Source organism: Rana temporaria, chromosome 8 (genome assembly GCF_905171775.1).
Source record: "Rana temporaria chromosome 8, aRanTem1.1, whole genome shotgun sequence".
NCBI classification, from domain to species: domain Eukaryota; kingdom Metazoa; phylum Chordata; class Amphibia; order Anura; family Ranidae; genus Rana; species Rana temporaria.
In genome coordinates this window covers 173,799,090-173,817,266 of record NC_053496.1, presented here as the reverse complement: position 1 = coordinate 173,817,266, position 18,177 = coordinate 173,799,090, and the positions used below count along the sequence as shown (strand labels likewise).

General features: G+C 44.4%; 1 protein-coding gene across 1 annotated transcript in view; it reads left to right on the top strand.

Moving 5' to 3' along the window:
- LOC120909420 overlaps nt 1-18,177 on the top strand; it is a 173,209-nt gene that overhangs the window by 16,341 nt on the left and 138,691 nt on the right. The window lies entirely within an intron of this gene.

Sequence of the window (18,177 nt, the reverse complement as noted above, 5' to 3'; positions counted from 1 at the left end):
CCTCCATATAACGTCATGTTCCCAACAAATGAGGAGGAGATGCTGTACATCATATGAAAGGTCCATCTATATTACTCATTACAACGTCATGTCCCCAAACAATCTCAAATGATCCCATTGAACACCTTTTCTGATTTCTATCCTTCTGTTGGTGTTATTATTGTACCTAATTTTGTGCCAAACATCTGGTAAACAGTTGACTCCAGACTGCAAAATATGAACAATGACAATGGTGTTATTATTGATAATAAAAAAAAAATAACCTTTTCATCAGGTGGACAGGATGGCCGGAGTACCTCAAAAGGACAGACTTTATCTCCAGATTGTAATCAAGAAGATAATGACATGGCACAATATTCTCCAGGACTAAACCTTGTCACCAAATATATACATCACAAACTTGATCATATGGTGAGAACAACAGATATGTTTAATTCTGAGGAATCCAATGATAAATCACATACTCTTAATCCAGATGTCCAACCAAGCAGTCGCAGTGCAGATGGATCATCAGACCCTTCTAATCCTGAGGAATCCTCTTCTAATGTGGATACTGTTACGAGGAAAGACAATAAGACATTTTCCTGTTCCGAATGCGGAAAAGGTTTCACGTCGATCTCTTCTCTCAGCGGACACCAGAGGACTCACACGGGGAGGGGTCCCTTTTTTTGTCTGGAGTGCGGGAAGGGTTTTACCCGGAAACGCGCTCTAATTTTTCACCAGAGCTCCCACACCAACGAAGGCCCCTTTCCTTGTGTGTATTGCAATAAGCCATTTATGAAAAAACATGACCTGCTTCAACACCAGAAACTGCACATCCGTAAACCACCCTTTTCCTGTTCTGATTGCAAGAAGTCCTTCAAAATGAAACAAGAACTTGTTGAACACCAGAGGACTCACACCAGTAAAAAGCCCTTGTCATATTCTAAATTCAAGAAGAATGAAGAAACAAGCGCAAGGAATGATCAGCTGTCTGTTACAACAATAACAAAGGAGGAATTGTCTCAAAATAGGAGCACGGGTAAGTACTGTACATGATATGCAGCCCTTCACATCTTGGTTATAAACGGTAGAGGTAGACCATCAAAGTAAGGATGCCAATTTCTATTGTGACTTTTGTACACCTGTGTCCGAGAGTTAACCTAGAAAAATCAAAATGTCTTTATCAATTGTAAGTTAGTCAAATATGCACAGTTATATAATTTCACAAAATGTTCATTTTAAAAAAAAAAAAATTTATTTCAATTTTTATTTACATTTTCTAGACAGTTGGAAGGTTAGAAAATATAACATTGCAACGTAACAGACAGCTGTAACACAATACAGAAAACTTATTTACACAAGCGCTATTTATAAAGGCGAGGTCCTCCTTAGGGTGTCCACGTTACTGTCCGTGTGATATGAACACTTCCCCTTTAATGCTCAGTGACCAGGTGCTCTCAAGGTCCAGAAGAGCAGTGATGTCATTCCAAGGGGACTGTAGGGGACCAGCCTGCCCAGTTGCCAGGTACTCTCAGGGTCCAGAAGAGGAGTGACGTCATCACAAAGGGGCCATTAGGAGCCTAGCCTGTAAGGGACCATCTGCGACCTTGGATTAGTGGTCCCCCGCACCTAGAAATGATACCAGTGTTGAACCTGGATGGATAAAATATAGCAGGATAGGTTAGAGAAGGGTGAATAGGTGGGGGTCCCAACAAATTAGGGATAGATACTGTACACCATATGAAAGGTCCATCTCCATTCCTCATTATATTGTCATGTTCCCAACAAATGAGGAGGAGATACTGTACACCATATGAAAGGTCCATCTCCATTCCTCAATATAACGTCATGTTCCCAACAAATGAGGAGGAGATACTGTACATCATATGAAAGGTCCATCTCCATTCCTCAATATAACGTCATGTTCCCAACAAATGATGAGATACTGTACACCATATGAAAGGTCCATCTCCATTCCTCAATATAACGTCATGTTCCCAACAAATGAGGAGGAGATACTGTACACCATATGAAAGGTCCATCTCCATTCCTCAATATAACGTCATGTTCCCAACAAATGAGGAGGAGATACTGTACACCATATGAAAGGTCCATCTCCATTTCTTAGTATGACATTGTGTTCCCAACAAAGAATGTGGAAGAAGCTCCATTTCTATTCCTCCCCATAAAAAGTTATCAGTGTATGTATACCTTGACCCAGTGTGCTATAGTTGCTTTGGTTGTTTTGTACACCTTATCTGACTTCTTAGTGTTTGTGTATAAATCCACCAATGGGACCCAGAGGAGTTGCCAATCCCAATATAGGTTTGTAAAGAACGAGTACCCCCCCCCCCCCAAAAGTAGGTACTAGGGACTTTGAAGGCAACAAGAGAAAAATAATTATGTAAATAACATTTATTAATAGATATATAGAATTAATCAGGTGCAAACATCACCATGGTTTGGACTAGTAAAAACAAAGTACAAAATTCGATCTTAGGTGTCTGGTCTTTGTTGGTATTTAGCCCGACGCGTTTTAGGACAACTGTAGTGTCCCTTCGTCAGGGGCGTTCAAAACAAGGTGTAGTTACCATAATATATTCTAAAAACAAGACAGAAAAAAAAGAAGAACCTGTCTTATTTTTAGAATATGTTATGGTAACTGCACCTTGTTTTGAACCACCCTGACGAAGGGACCCTACAGTTGTCCTGAAACACGTTGGGCTGAATACCAACAAAGACCAGACACCTAAAATCGAATTTTGTACTTTGTTTTTACTAGTCCATGGTAATGTTTGCACCTGATTAATTCTATATTTCTATTAATAAATGTTATTTACATAATCTTTGTCTATATTCTTTTTCTAACTTAGTGTTGGTGTTATTATTGTACCTTAAGAGCCGGTTCACACAGGGGCGACTTGGGATCTGACTTGAAGTTGCCCCAAGTCGCACAACATGTCAAATTCCGTAGTTAGTCAATGAGACCTGTCTTAATGTACACTACAATGAAGCCGCTCCGACTTCAGAAAAGGTTCCTGTACTACTTCAATCTGACTACTATGCAACGTGTACCCATTGACTTCAATGGAAGTCGCCTCCAAAGTCGGATCGTGTCTTAACTGAAGCAACAATACAGGAAGAGAAAATAATTTTCTCAGGCAAACCCCTCCCTCCCACAGAGCTGATTATTTGATTGGCCACTGGAAAGTCGCCTGTACTAGAGGCGACTTGAAGTCGCCTCGTAAGTCGCCCCAAAGCACGCTGTGGTGCACTCTCAGGTCGTGTCCAGGTCGCCTCGCAAAGTCGCGGCCAGAGTCGTGTTGCCCCTGTGTGAACCGGCTCTAACAGCCTTAAGCTCTGGGATAAAGTTCAGAACTAGACCAACATACATGACACCTGACTGCAAATTTTAAACAATGTACATGTGTTTATTATTAATAAAAACTTTTTCTAATAGGTGGACACAATGGCTTGAATACCTCAGGGGGACATCCTATTTTACCTCCAAATTTGAATGAAGAAAATAGAAGCATAGCACAATATCCTCCAGGAATTAGGCCTGGTACCCAATATTTACATCAAAGACTTAATGATGTGGCAATATCAACAGATCGGTTTAATTCCCGGGGATCCAATGATAAATCACAAACTATTATTCCAAACGTCCAACCAAGCTTTCACAAGGCGGGTGAATCATCTGCTCCTTCTAATCCCAAGGAATCTTCTTCCAACAATCTGGATACTGTTACAAAGAAAGACAATAAGACATTTTCCTGTTCCGAATGTGGAAAATGTTTCACGTCAATCTCTTCTCTCAGCGGACATCAGAGGACTCACACGGGGAAGGGTCCATTTTTTTGCTTGGAGTGCGGGAAAGGTTTTACCCGGAGACGGGCTCTCATTTTTCACAAGAGCTCCCACACCGAAGAGGGCCCATTCCCTTGCTTGTATTGCAATAAACCATTCATGAAAAAGCATGACCTGCTTCAACACCAGAAACTGCACATCCGTAAACCACCCTTTTCCTGTTCTGATTGCAAGAAGTCCTTCAAAGATAAACAAGAACTTGTTGAACACCAGAGAACTCACACCAGCGAGAAGCCCCTGTCCTATTCCGAGTCCAAGAAAGATAAAGAAGAGACCCGTGTGAGGGGTGATCAGTTGTCCATGCAGAAAAGTGACGTTATCACGACAATAATAAAAGAGGAATCTTCTCCAGATGGCAGCACAGGTAAGTACTGTACAGGACATGCAGCACTCCATATTTTTATATTACTTCATGAAAATTAACTGCTTAAAGCGGGAGTTCGCCCAATTCGTTTTTTTTTTTCTATGTTCCCCTTAGCTCGTTTTGTCTAGGGGAATCGGCTATTTGTTTTAAAATATGATCCGTACTTACCCGTTTTCGAGATGCATCCTCTCCGTCGCTTCCGGGTATGGGTCTTCGGGAGCGGGCGTTCCTTCTTGATTGACAGTCTTCCGAGAGGCTTCCGACGGTCGCATCCATCGCCGAAAGAAGCCGAACGTCGGTGCGGCTCTATACTGCGCCTGCGCACCGACGTTCGGCTTCTTTTGGAAAATCGTGACGCAATGGATGCGACCGTCGGAAGACTGTCAATCAAGAAGGAACGCCCAGTCCCGCAGCCCATACCCGGAAGCGGCGGAGAAGATGCATCTCGTAAACGGGTAAGTACGGATCATATTTTAAAACAAATAGCCAATTCCCCTAGACAAAACGAGCATGAAGCGAAGGGGAAAATGTGTTCGCTATGGGAGAACCTCCGCTTTAATGCCAAAAGGTAAAACAAGCCTTTAAGCAGTTTTGCAAATTTGTCATGCGTTAATGAAACTGTACATCTAATGCCTTGTACACACGATCGGAATTTCAGATTAAAAAATTCCGTCTGACTTTTTCCATCGGGTATTCCGACCGTGTGTGCGCCCCATCGGACTTTTTTCCATCAGAATTTAGAAAGAGAACGGGCCAGATCCACGTAGCGCGGCGCTTTTTTAAGTCCGGCGTAGCGTATCTCAGATACACTACGCCGCGTAACTTGCAACGTATCCACAAAGAATTTGCGCCGTAAGTTACGGTGGCGTAGTGCAAATGTGTCGGCGTAAGGGCGCGCAATTCAAATCACTAAGTTGTGGGCGTGTTTTATGTTAATACGTCTTGACCTCACGTAAATGACGTTTTTTTTTTTAACGGCGCATGCGCCGTCCGTAGGGGTATCCCAGTGCGCATGCTCCAAATTAACCCGCAACAAGCAAATGCTTTCGACGTGAACGTAATTCTACGCAAAGCCCTATTCGCGAACGTTTTACGCAAACAACGGAAAATTCAACGTTGGTCCGACGTCCATACTTAACATTGCGTACGCCTCATAGACCCAGGGGTAACGTTACGCCGAAAAAAGCCTTACGGAAACAACGTAAAAAAATGCGCCGGCCGGACTTACGTTTGTGAATTGGCGTATCTAGCTAATTTACATACTCGACGCGGAAATTGACGGAAGCGCCACCTAGCGGCCAGCATAAATATGCACCTTAGATCCGACGGCGTACTAAGACGTACGCCAGTTGGATCTAGCCCAGCTTCAGGCGTATCTTGTTTTGTGGATACAAAACAAAGATACGCCGGAGCAACCTAGAAGTTACGCGGCGTATCAATAGATACGCCAGCGTAACTGCTTCGTGGATCTGGCCCAACATCTTCTTCTCTTTTTTCCGACTGGAAATTTCGTTCGTCTGTAGGGAACTCTGACGGAGAAAAAAAAACACGCGTGCTCAAAATCAAGTCGACGTATGCTCGGAAGCATTGAACTTTATTTTTCTCGGCTCGTCGTAGTGTTGTATGTCACCGCGTTTTGGACGGTCGGAATTTGGTGAGACAGTGTGTATGCAAGACAGCTTGAACGGAATTCCGTCACAAAAATCCGTCGGAGTTTATCCCGACGGAAATTCAGATCGTGTGTACAGGGCTTTTATTTGGTGGTAAATGTTAATGGTTATCTCTTGATTTGTATTTTACTATTAAAGTCCAACTCTGAGCAACTATATAAAAAGAATACGTTGAATCTATTCTGATTCACACTGATGCTACAGCTGTCACACGTCAGCTCTAAGCCTGAGAACTGTGTGATCTCATGACCGCTGATCACTCGGCTCTTGATCTGCTTCTCCAATGCTCATTGGAGCGCCAAACTGAAGAGAAGGTGGGCACACTTGGCTTTGGCTCTCAGCCATGCACTGAGAATAGTCAATCGGGCAGCTGGGCAGATCCTGAAAATATTGTGGCTTTGTCACGTAATTTGACAGTGGCCAGTAGCCTACTGTGGGGCACAGGCTTGCAAAAGTAAGTGCACTCCTGTGACCTACAAAAGAAGTCTGGCCAGAAAAAGGTTCATCTCCAATCCTCAATACAGGCATACCCCGCTTTACAGACACTCACTTTACGTACACTCGCGAGTACGGACATGCCCGCGAGTGTACGTAAAGTGTCTCACAAGTACAAATATTCCGCGCCGTGCACCCGCATTAGACGGAACTGAAGTTCTGAGCACTTAGCCTGCCCAGTTCCAGTGTGCTCTTTCTGTATCCTGGCTGCCTCCCCACCTCCGGTGACATCACATCCCCTCAGGCTCCCCTGTCGGCCACAGAATGCCATCCAGCCTCTCAATAGCACTGTCCTTTGTGCACAGCGCGATGTCCGGGGGATGGATTGGAGCCCCTTGCATCAGATGAGCTTATTTACATGTGAGTGTTCCCCTGATGCCCCCACTAAAGCCCCTGGCACCCCCACTACAGCCTAGAAGTGAAAAAAGGCATTGCTTCACTTTAAGTACATTTTCATTTTACATCAATGCTCTGGTCCCGTTGTGTACTTAAAAGTGGGGTATGCCTGTATTATGTCATGTTCTCAACAATTGAGGAGGAGATACTGTACACCATATGAAAGGTCCATCTCCATTCCTCAATATAACGTCATGTTCCCAACAAATGAGGAGGAGATACTGAGATTGCAGGCTTGGCTGGCCTAAATCAGGTTTGGTCTCCCAGAGACTGGCCACATTAATCACCTTGCAGGTGAACAGACAGACATGGAGAAGGCCATATGAAAGGTCCATCTCCATTCCTCAATATAACGTCATGTTCCAACAAATGAGGAGGAGATACTGTACACCATATGAGAGGTCCATCTCCATTCCTCAATATAATGTCATGTTCCCAACAAATGAGGAGGAGATACTGTACACCATATGAGAGGTCCATCTCCATTCCTCAATATAACGTCATGTTCCCAACAAATGAGGAGATACTGTACACCATATGAAAGGTCCATCTCCATTCCTCAATATAACGTCATGTTCCCAACAATTGAGGAGGAGCTTTGACTTCTATCCTTTTGTTGGTATTATTTCCACCACCAGTCTTGGGATTACTAGACTCTTGTGTACTCACGTACACATGATCGAAAATTCCTCAAGAAAAACGTGGATTTTTTTTTCCGGCTGAATTTTGTCTCAAACTTGTGTTGCATACACACGGGCACACATAATTCCGACCGTCAAGAACGCGGTGACATACAACACTACTACGAGCTGAGAAAAATGAAGTTCAATGCTTCCGAGAATGCGTGGTTTTTGGTGCGTCGGAATTGCATACAGACGATCGCAATTTTCTCCAAGAACTTTTCTTGTCGGAAAATTTGAGAACCAGCACTTTTCTTGCCAGAAATTCCGACATAAAAATTCAGATGGAGCATACACACGGTCGAAATTTCTGACCAAAAGCTCACATCAGACTTTTTCTTGGACTTTCTGATCGTGTGTACGCGGCATTAGATCAGCATGCATGATGCCTAACTAAGAAACATGACCAAAGAGCATTATGTTATTAGTGATTTAATTTTTTTTTTTCCCAGTAGGTGGATACGATGGCTGGAACACTCCAAAGGGACACCTTATTTTATCTTCAGCTTATAATGAAGATAATGGCATGGCACAATATTCTCCAGGAGCAAGCCTTGGTACCCAATATATACATCAAAGACTCGGTCGTATGCTGAAAGCAAAAGATGTCTTTAGTTCCGAGGAGTCCAATAATAAATCACATACTATTTTCCCAAATGTCCAACAGAGCTATCACAGTACAGGCGGATCTCCATACCATTCTAAACTCAATGAATCATCTTCCAATAATTTGGATGCAGTCACAAAGACAGACAAAAAGACATTTCCTTGTTCAGAATGTGGAAAATGTTTCACATCAATCTCTTCCCTCAGCGGCCATCAGAGGACGCACACGGGGAAGGGTCCGTTTTTTTGTTTGGAGTGTGGCAAAGGTTTCACCCGGAAACGCGCTCTCGTTTTCCACCAAAGCTCCCACACCAACGAGAGCCCATTACCTTGTCAGCACTGCAATAAACCATTCATGAATAAACATGATCTGCTTTTACACCAGAGAACTCATACCAGTGAACCGCCAGTTTCATGTTCTGATTGCAAAAAATCCTTCAGAAATAAAAAAGAACTTATTGAACACCAGAGAATTCACACCACTGAAAAGCCCTTTTTGTTTTCTGAGGTCAAGAAAGAGGAGGAAGAGACATTTGTGGGGGGTAATCAGCAGCCTATGCAAGAAGGTGAAATAATTACAACAATAATAAAAGAGGAATCTACGGGTGAGTATTAGACACAAAATCTAGGGCCTCATGTTTTTAATTTTAGTTCAAGATCAGGGTAAACATAATGCTTTGCCAAGGTGTGGTAAAGCAATAAGTCCCAAGTAGTATATACATACTTTACCCCCTCCTTTCACTGCTAAGTTTGATTCTCGGCAATAAAACCGAGTGGTGCCTAAGTGATTGATTGGTGGGGGTAGCATAGCAAACCTGCATAGACAAATCACATATTTCATTAAGGTTGACTGAAAGTGAAGAAAAATCAGCAGAACTTCACACCATCCAGTAAGAGAAGACTTCATTCTACATCACAGACCAGAAAAGTAAGGGTACCAAAAACGATCGTTTCCGGGAAAAGTGTTGATTAGTATTTGATTAGTACAAAATGGACTGGTAGTTCAATAATTGCACACAGGATGCACTATTATTTAAAAGGACAAACATTATTTATTTCATTAGTATAATAACATCTTCAACCAACAAAAAAGATGGACACATTTTCATTATTGTCTTTGAGAGCATCGTCAATGTACCTACCCCATGAGCTCAGGTATCCAACAAATAAAGATATTATATACCATGTGAAAAGCCTATCTCCATTCCATAGAGTAATCCAATTCTCCCAGCAAATGAACACCATATGAAAGGTCCATCTCCATTCCTCAATATAACGTCATGTTCCCAACAAATGAGGAGGAGATACTGTACACCATATGAAAGGTCCATCTCCATTCCTCAATATAACGTCATGTTCCCAACAAATGAGGAGGAGATACTGTACACCATATGAAAGGTCCATCTCCATTCCCCAATATAATGTCATGTTCCCAACAAATGAGGAGGAGATACTGTACACCATATGAAAGGTCCATCTCCATTCCTCAATATAACGTCATGTTCCCAACAAATGAGGAGGAGATACTGTACACCATATGAAAGGTCCATCTCCATTCCTCAATATAATGTCATGTTCCCAACAAATGAGGAGGAGATACTGTACATCATATGAATGATCCATCTCCATTCCTCAATATAACGTCACGTTCCCAACAAATGAGGAGGAGATACTGTACACCCTAGGAAAGGTCCATCTCCATTGCTCAATATAAATATTCATCTTCCCAAAAAGTTAAGTGGATACTGTACGTCAACTGCAAACTGTATATGGACCTTTTATATGGTGTACAGTACATGCACCTCATTTGTTGGAAACATTGTCTTGTTGAGGAATAAAGGTGAACCTTTAGTATGATATTGAGAAATAGAGAGAGACCTTTTTTAACAACTCGTTTTCTACAAATAAGGTGTAGATACTGTACATCATGTGAAAGGTCCTTAATCCACAATCCTCAAAATATCATAATCTCTCCAACAAATGAGGTTAAGATACCGTATGGATAGATCCTTTCATATGGTGTACAGTATCTCCACCTCAATTGTTGGGAATATAATGTTATATTGAAAAATGGAGATGGACCTTTCATATGGTGATCCACATGCGAGGAGCTTTCTCTCTAGAAAAGGTTCATCTCCGTTCCTTAGTATAATGTGATGTTCCAACAAATGGGGAGGCAATACTGTACACCATATGAAAGGTCCATCTCCATTCCTCCATATAATGTCATGTTCCCAACAAATGAGGAGGAGATACTATACACCATATGAAAGGTCCATCTCCATTCCTCAATATAACGTCATGTTCCCAACAAATGAGGAGGAGATACTGTACACTATATAAAAGGTCCATCTCCATTCCTCAATATAACATCATGTTCCCAACAAATGAGGAGGAGATACTGTACACCATATGAAAGGTCCATCTCCATTCCTCAATATAACGTCATGTTCCCAAAAAAATAAAGCAAATATACTGTACATCATATGAAAAGTCCATCTCAAATCTTCAAACAACATCATCTTCCATGAATGGTCCATCTCCATTCCTCATTATAACGTCATGTTCCCAACAAATGAGGAGGAGATACTGTACACCATATGAAAGGTCCATCTCCATTCCTCCATATAATGTCATGTTCCCAACAAATGAGGAGGAGATACTGTACACCATATGAAAGGTCCATCTCCATTCCTCAATATAACGTCATGTTCCCAACAAATGAGGAGGAGATACTGTACACCATATGAAAGGTCCATCTCTATTCCTCAATATAACGTCATGTTCCCAACAAATGAGGAGGAGATACTGTACACCATATGAAAGGTCCATCTCCATTCCTCAATATAATGTCATGTTCCCAAAAAATAAAGCAAATATACTGTACATCATATGAAAAGTCCATCTCAAATCTTCAAACAACATCATCTTCCAAACAAAATTAGGTGGAGATACTGCACATTATATACCAAGAACTGTAGATGGACCTTTCATATTGTATACAGTTTTTCCACCTCATTTTTTGGAAACATAAGGAATATTAAGGAATGGAGATCTCAGATGGATCTTTCATATGGTATACAGTTTCTCCACCTCATTTGTTGAAACCATTGACTTTTGAGGAATCAAGATGGGCTTTTTTTTAGAAATGGAGATGGACATAAAAAATATTTCCACTCAATGAGGTGTAGATATTGTACATTATTTGAAATGGTGTACATCACCAATTCTCAAAGTAATATTGTCTTCCCAACAAATGCAATTGTATACTATAGTGTAATTTTATTCCCAGCAAATGAGGTGGAGGTAGGTCCATCCTTGCCATAGCAATGTCATCTGCGTGTGTACACCTTCACCCAGTGAGCCATTGTTGGTTTGGTTGCATGGTCCCTTTATTTTCAACAGGTGAAAATAATGACTGGAATACCTCAGAGAAACATCCTGTTTTACCTCCAGAGGATAATGCAGAAGACCATGGCATGGTACCAACTCCTCCAGAAGTAAACATTGTTAATCAAACTATACATCAGACAAGGAAGTGCTCATTTTCTTGTTCAGAATGTGGGAAAGGTTTTAACGGGAATCACGCTCTCATTAATCACCAGAGAACCCACACCAATGAGCGCCCATTTCCCTGTGCAGATTGTGGCAAATGCTTCAAAGTTAAATTTTGTCTCGAACGACATGCAAAACTTCATGAGCAACAAGTGAACCCCCAGGATTCGTTGTCCTGTTTAGAGTGTGGCAGGTCATTTAAAAAGAAATACGAGCTCCATGTACATCAGATGGGTCACACTGGTAAGGAGATTTTTTCTTGCCCTGACTGCGAAAAAGCATTCATGAGGAAAAATGAACTGGTGGTACATCAGAGGATTCACACTGGCTATCTACCCTTTACGTGTTCCGAGTGCAAGAAGTCCTTCAAAAGCAAGCGAGACCTCATTCGTCACCACAGTATCCACACCCGAGAAAAGCCCTTCTCGTGTTCTGAGTGCGGAAAGTCTTTCCCCTTCATATCGCAACTCAAGACTCACCAGTTGGTCCACACGGGCGAGAAGCCCTTTTTCTGTTCCGAGTGCGGCAAATCCTTCCCCAGTAAAGGAAACCGTGATAAACATATGAGGGTTCACACTGGCGAGAGACCTTTCTCATGTTCAGAGTGCAGCAAATGTTTTGCACAAAAAGGAACACTAATTATCCACCAGAGAACGCATACCGCCTGAGATGGCTGAAGAAATTCGATGAAATTCGATGGTGTTTTGTAGACGGAATTATCATGGCCATAGAACGATCATGCAATAAAGATGGGCCAATTTGTAAAGGTCACCTGACCCAAATAATATATTTTAGTTTTAGGGGTTTTGGGGTGATCTCTGTTTTTGTATTTCATTATTTGTTTAGGATTTTGTTCATTACAAAGATGACTCCTGTGGTCCACATGTGAGGAGCTCTCTCGGAATCTGTCTGTAGAGCAGTGGTCTCCAAACTTTCTGAACAAAGGGCAGAGTTTACTGTCCTTCAGAATTTAGGGGGGTAAGCAGAAGTACAAAATGCCTTTACATCAGTGGGAGTAAGCAATGCCCCATCTTTGGTTTTAGGGCAGGAACAGTGCTCCATCTTTGGTGTCAGTGGGAGGATTAGTGCTTCATCATTGGTGCCCTTGGGAGGGATAGTGTCCCGTCATTGGGAGGAATAGTGCCCTATTATTAGTGTCACTCGCAAGGCTGGTGCAAGAATTTTTTACACCCTAGGCAAAACCTAATTTTGCCGCCCCCCTGGCTCCACCCCTTTTGCCCTGCCCATGTATACCCCACCTTTTTAATGAAGCGCCCATCAAATGCAGCCTCACCAGCGCCCATCAAATGCAGCCCCACCAGCGCCCATCAATGAATGTTTACTTGCTTCCATTCATTCTGGAGTCGGGACACAGACACAGTCAAACGGAGCGAGAGAAGAGAGTAGGAACACCAGTGGCTGGGCGCCCTAGGCAGCGGTGCGCCATAGGCGGCTGCCTAGTGGTAGCACCGGCCCTGGTCATTCGGAGGAATTATACCCCATCAATGGTGTCAGTGGGATGAATAGTGCCCCATTGTTGGTGTCAGTGGGAGGAATCATATCCCATCATTGGTGTCATTGGGAGGAATCGTACCCCATCATTGGTGCCAGTGAGAGGAATAGTGCTCCATCATTGGTGTCAATGGGAGGAATAGTGGCCCTTTATTAAGTCAGTTGGAGGAATAGTGCCACATCGTTGATGTAAATTAAAGGGGTAGTGCCCCATCCATATCAGTGGGAGAAATAGTGCCCCATCATTGATGTCAGTGGGAGGAGTAGTGCCCCATTGTTGGTGTCAGTGGGAGGAGTAGTTCTGCATTTTTGGTTGTCAGTGGGAGGAATAGTGCTGCATTACTGGTGTCAGTGGGAGGAAGGGCCGAATAAAGGCACACAAAGGGCCACTTTCCAGCCCCCGGACCACAGTTTGGAGACCACAGTTTGGAGACCACTGCTGTAGAGGATTATATTAGATTCCAACTTTGTACCCTCGTCTGTGTTCTTGATAAGAATATTTTCTCTTCTTTCTATTATGTCATCCGGACAGGAACTGAGGGGAAATCTCCAACAAGGACAAGAGTAATGGTGGGAGTTAATGTTCCCTTCTCATGTTACCTAAAGATATGCATAAAATTAAATTTATCACTGCTGAACTGTGTTGTGAGATCTTGTTTGTTTCACATGTACTGTTCTCACTAATTACCAGTATGTGTTTTAAATCAGGAACACTACAAGGGTGACTTAATTGGAACTTGGGCTTTGGATAAGGGGACGTGTTCTACTAGGGTCTCTCAACCAAAGTTCCATGGAACCCTAGGGTTCCTCTAGAGCAGTGGTCATCGACCCTGTCCTCATGGCCCACTAACAGGCCAGGTTTGCAAGATAACTGAAATACATCACAGGTGATATCATTTGCTGCTCAGTGATTGCAGTATTCTAGTCTGCATCTCCCCAAGGTAATACATAAAACCTTGCCTGTTAGTGGGCCCTGAGGACAGGGTTAATGACCACTGCTCTAGAGTAGTGATGGCAAACCTTGGCACCCCAGATGTTTTGTAACTATATTCAGGGCCGTCTGGACAAAGTAATGCACTGGGGCCCCTACCAGCTTGCCCCAATTTACACACCTACTTTCAAGAAAATAAAGTATAAATAGTTGATAGAATTAAACATATATTCATGAAAGAAAATATTTTCCAACATTCCATATGAACAATCCATGTCGGCTATTGAAAGCAGTGTACTAAGGAACAGAAAATCGGACAAACTTTCGAAAATAAGTTTTTGTTAAATTTTCAAATAGTGTTTACTAGGCTTTAAATGCGTGCTCCTTGGGTTTTGGACGGCGTCGGCCGCCCCACCTCAGCTCCTTCTCCCCTGGAAACTGATTAACAGCGGGTCCAGCTATAGTGACATCAGCCTTCACCGCTGATCCTCCACTCTGGGAGATAGAAAGCGGCGCACACAAGCTAAAGCTCAAGGATCAATGGGACACGTGGGCCTAAAAAAGTCCCCACGTACATAACTCCCAATTTTTTTAGATGGGAATGATGGACACCTATTAGCAAAGGTGTGTAGGCATAGGACACGCCTCCTTAACCACTTAAGGACCGCCTCCTGCACATATACGTCTGCAAAATGGCACGGCTAGGCACATGCACGTACAGGTACGTGCTGTGCTATTGTCCATTCGTGGGTCTCATGTGCGCGGACCCGATCGCCGCTGGAGTCCCACGATCGGTCCCCGGAGCTGAATAACAGGGAGAGCCGTATGTAAACACAGCTTCACTGTGGCGGCGGCATCGATCGTGTGATCCCTTTTATAGGGATTCACAATCGATGACGTCACACCCCCCTACAGTTGTAAACACACATGAGGTCACACATAACCCCATCAGCGCCCCCTGTGGTTAACTCCCAAACTGCAACTGGCATTTTCACAGTAAACAATTCATTTTAAATGCATTTTTTGCTGTGAAAATGACAATGGTCCCAAAAATGTGTCAAAATTGTCCGAAGTGCTTAGTTAAACCCACAAGTGCTTTTTTTTACCACTACTATTCCTTTATATTGGCTTTTGGATTTTACAAATGCTGCAATTTAGAAATTGAATGAAAGGTTTAGCACCGGGAAACACTTTTTGAAAGATAAAAAGTGCATTTTATATAAAACTATAGTTTAGACCACAATGAGGAGGAATGAGGGACAGAGAGACTTTGTTTCAAATCAGGGACAGTCGGGAGGTATGAACTGTCCCTCAAAATCAGGGTTAGTTAGGAGCTATGCCCACGTGCCACGCTATAAAGCGCCCCCTCCCCTCAGCTGGAAGTCATTCAGATCAGATGATTATAATAGCAGATGAGGTGATAGTAGGGTTGCCACTCGTCCTGGATTCAACCCAGACAGTCTAAATTTTGAATTGTGTTTCTGGGTTTCAGACAACCTGAAACCCGGACACAATATTCCGAATGGACTGTGGCTCCCCATGTAAACGAGTACCACAACGGCCGAGTGCATAGATGTCCACATGGGCCTCACCCCCATACATGGACAGGAGAGGAGAGAGGGCTTGATCTACTCCTCCCCCACCCCTCTGTCTGCCCACCCACAAACACACCAATCCTCAACATTCTGTGCCTCAGGAAAGGGATGTGTGGGTCGGAAGTTTGAAGCTCAGCAACCGATGGATACATTGTGGATGAAAGGTGTCTATGCCTGAGCCTCCTTCCTCGGGTGAGTGAGCTCCCTATCCAATGTCTGTGACTGAAGTCTCCCCCCCTCCCTCCCTTCTCTCTCCTGCCTCCGAGCGAGTGAGTACACCAGGGCTCGAGTCCTGTGGGAGCGGCGTCCCTGCACTTTTTTCACAGCAGGAACGTCGTTCCCTTTGCAGGACTAGAGCAGCCGAGCCGATCTTTTACTAAGCGGCGATGCTGGGAGGACTCGACTCAAGTAAATGTCAGGGGCAGGCGAACTGACCCGAGCAGACTCAGAGCTTCTCCTCCAGGCTCCGACCTCGTCTGCCACCTGTCCTTCAGTACGCGGCCGGTTGCGTGTGACATCACGCGGAGGCGGAGTCACACCTCTCCTCCCACCGTCACACGCACTCTGCCCTGACACTGACACACTGACACTGTGTGTGCAGTGAGCTGTAAAAAAAAGCCATTTTTGTACGCTACTATAATATATATTTTTATATATATATATATATATAACTATATATATATATATATATATATATATATATAGATTGACCAAACAGCCAGCACCCTGAGACCAGCCAGGCCAGCACTGAGACCAGCAAGGCCAGCACCGAGACCAGCCAGGCCAGCACTGAGACCAGCCAGTCCAGCACTGAGACCAGCCAGTCCAGCACTGAGACCAGCCAGGCCAGCACCCTGAGACCAGCCAGCCAGCACCCTGAGACCAGCCAGGCCAGCGCCCTGAGACCAGCACCCTGATACCAGCAAGGCCAGCAATGAGACCAGCCCGGCCAGCACTGAGACCAGCCAGGCCAGCACCCTGAGACCAGCCAGGCCAGCACCCTGAGACCAGCCAGGCCAGCACCCTGAGACCAGCCAGGCCTGCACCCTGAGACCAGCCAGGCCAGCACCCTGAGACCAGCCAGGCCAGCACTGAGACCAGCCAGGCCAGCACCCTGAGACCAGCCAGGCCAGCACCCTGAGACCAGCCAGGCCAGCACCCTGAGACCAGCCAGGCCAGCACTGAGACCAGCCAGGCCAGCACCCTGAGACCAGCCAGGCCAGCACCCTGAGACCAGCCAGGCCAGCACCCTGAGACCAGCCAGGCCAGCACCCTGAGACCAGCCAGGCCTGCACCCTGAGACCAGCCAGGCCAGCACTGAGACCAGCCAGGCCTGCACCCTGAGACCAGCCAGGCCAGTTACGAGTACCCTGAGGCCAGCCAGCCAGCCAGCACCCTGAGACCAGCCAGGCCAGCTCCAAGAGCAGCCAGGCCAGTACCAAGACCAGCCAGGCCAGCACCAGTATTTTCTGTGAAATATATATTCATATGAGCGTATCATTTTTTTTTTGGTGGGGGAGTCAATCTTGGGTGGGAATTCCCACACATTTTTCCCCAGGACTTGACCCCTGGAGTACACTAAGGTAAGGGGGATTCAGATGTAAGGGGTGCTCTGTGCACGCTGATGTAAAGGGGGCTTTGGGAACCCTAATTTAAGGCAGAATGCTGGTAACTTTAATGTAAGTGGGAATTTTGTTTTTAACAGTTTTTTATTGTAATTTTTGCAAGACAATTATAACAGGGCGTAAGTGGAAGTTTGGGTGTCTTTCTGGGTGCTGTGTGTGTCTATGGTCCAAGGTGGGAACACGTGCATGCGTGTGTAGGCGTCTCCTTAACTTAAGGGGGGCAGTGGACTTGCCACTCCCCCTGGACTAGGGGACATGGACATTTTTGGTGTGTTTGGAGCTTTTCTTATAAAATAGAATTAAAAGATGGTTAAGGACCTGGCCTATTTTTCAAACTTGTTTAGAAGTTAAAGCGGAGGTTCGCCCATAGAGAACACATTTTCCCCATAGCTGGATGCTTGTTTTGTCTAGGGGAATCGGCTATTTGTTTTAAAATATGATCCGTACTTACCGTTTACGAGATGCATCTTCTCCGTCGCTTCCGGGTATGGGCTGCGGGACTGGGCGTTCCTTCTTGATTAACAGTCTTCCGAGAGGCTTCCGACGGTCGCATCCATCGCGTCACGATTTTCCGAAAGAAGCCGAACGTCGGTGTGCAGGCGCAGTATAGAGCCGCACCGACGTTCGGCTTCTTTCGGCTACGAGTGACGCGATGGATGCGACCGTCGGAAGCCTCTCGGAAGACTGTCAATCAAGAAGGAACGCCCGCTCCCGAAGACCCATACCCGGAAGCAACGGAGAAGATGCATCTCGAAAACGGTAAGTACAGCTCATATTTTAAAACAAATAGCCGATTCCCCTAGACAAAACGAGCAGGAATCTAAGGGGAAAAGAGGAAAAAAAACAGAAATGGGTGAACTCCCGCTTTAAAATCAGTATTTTTTTGCTCGAAAATT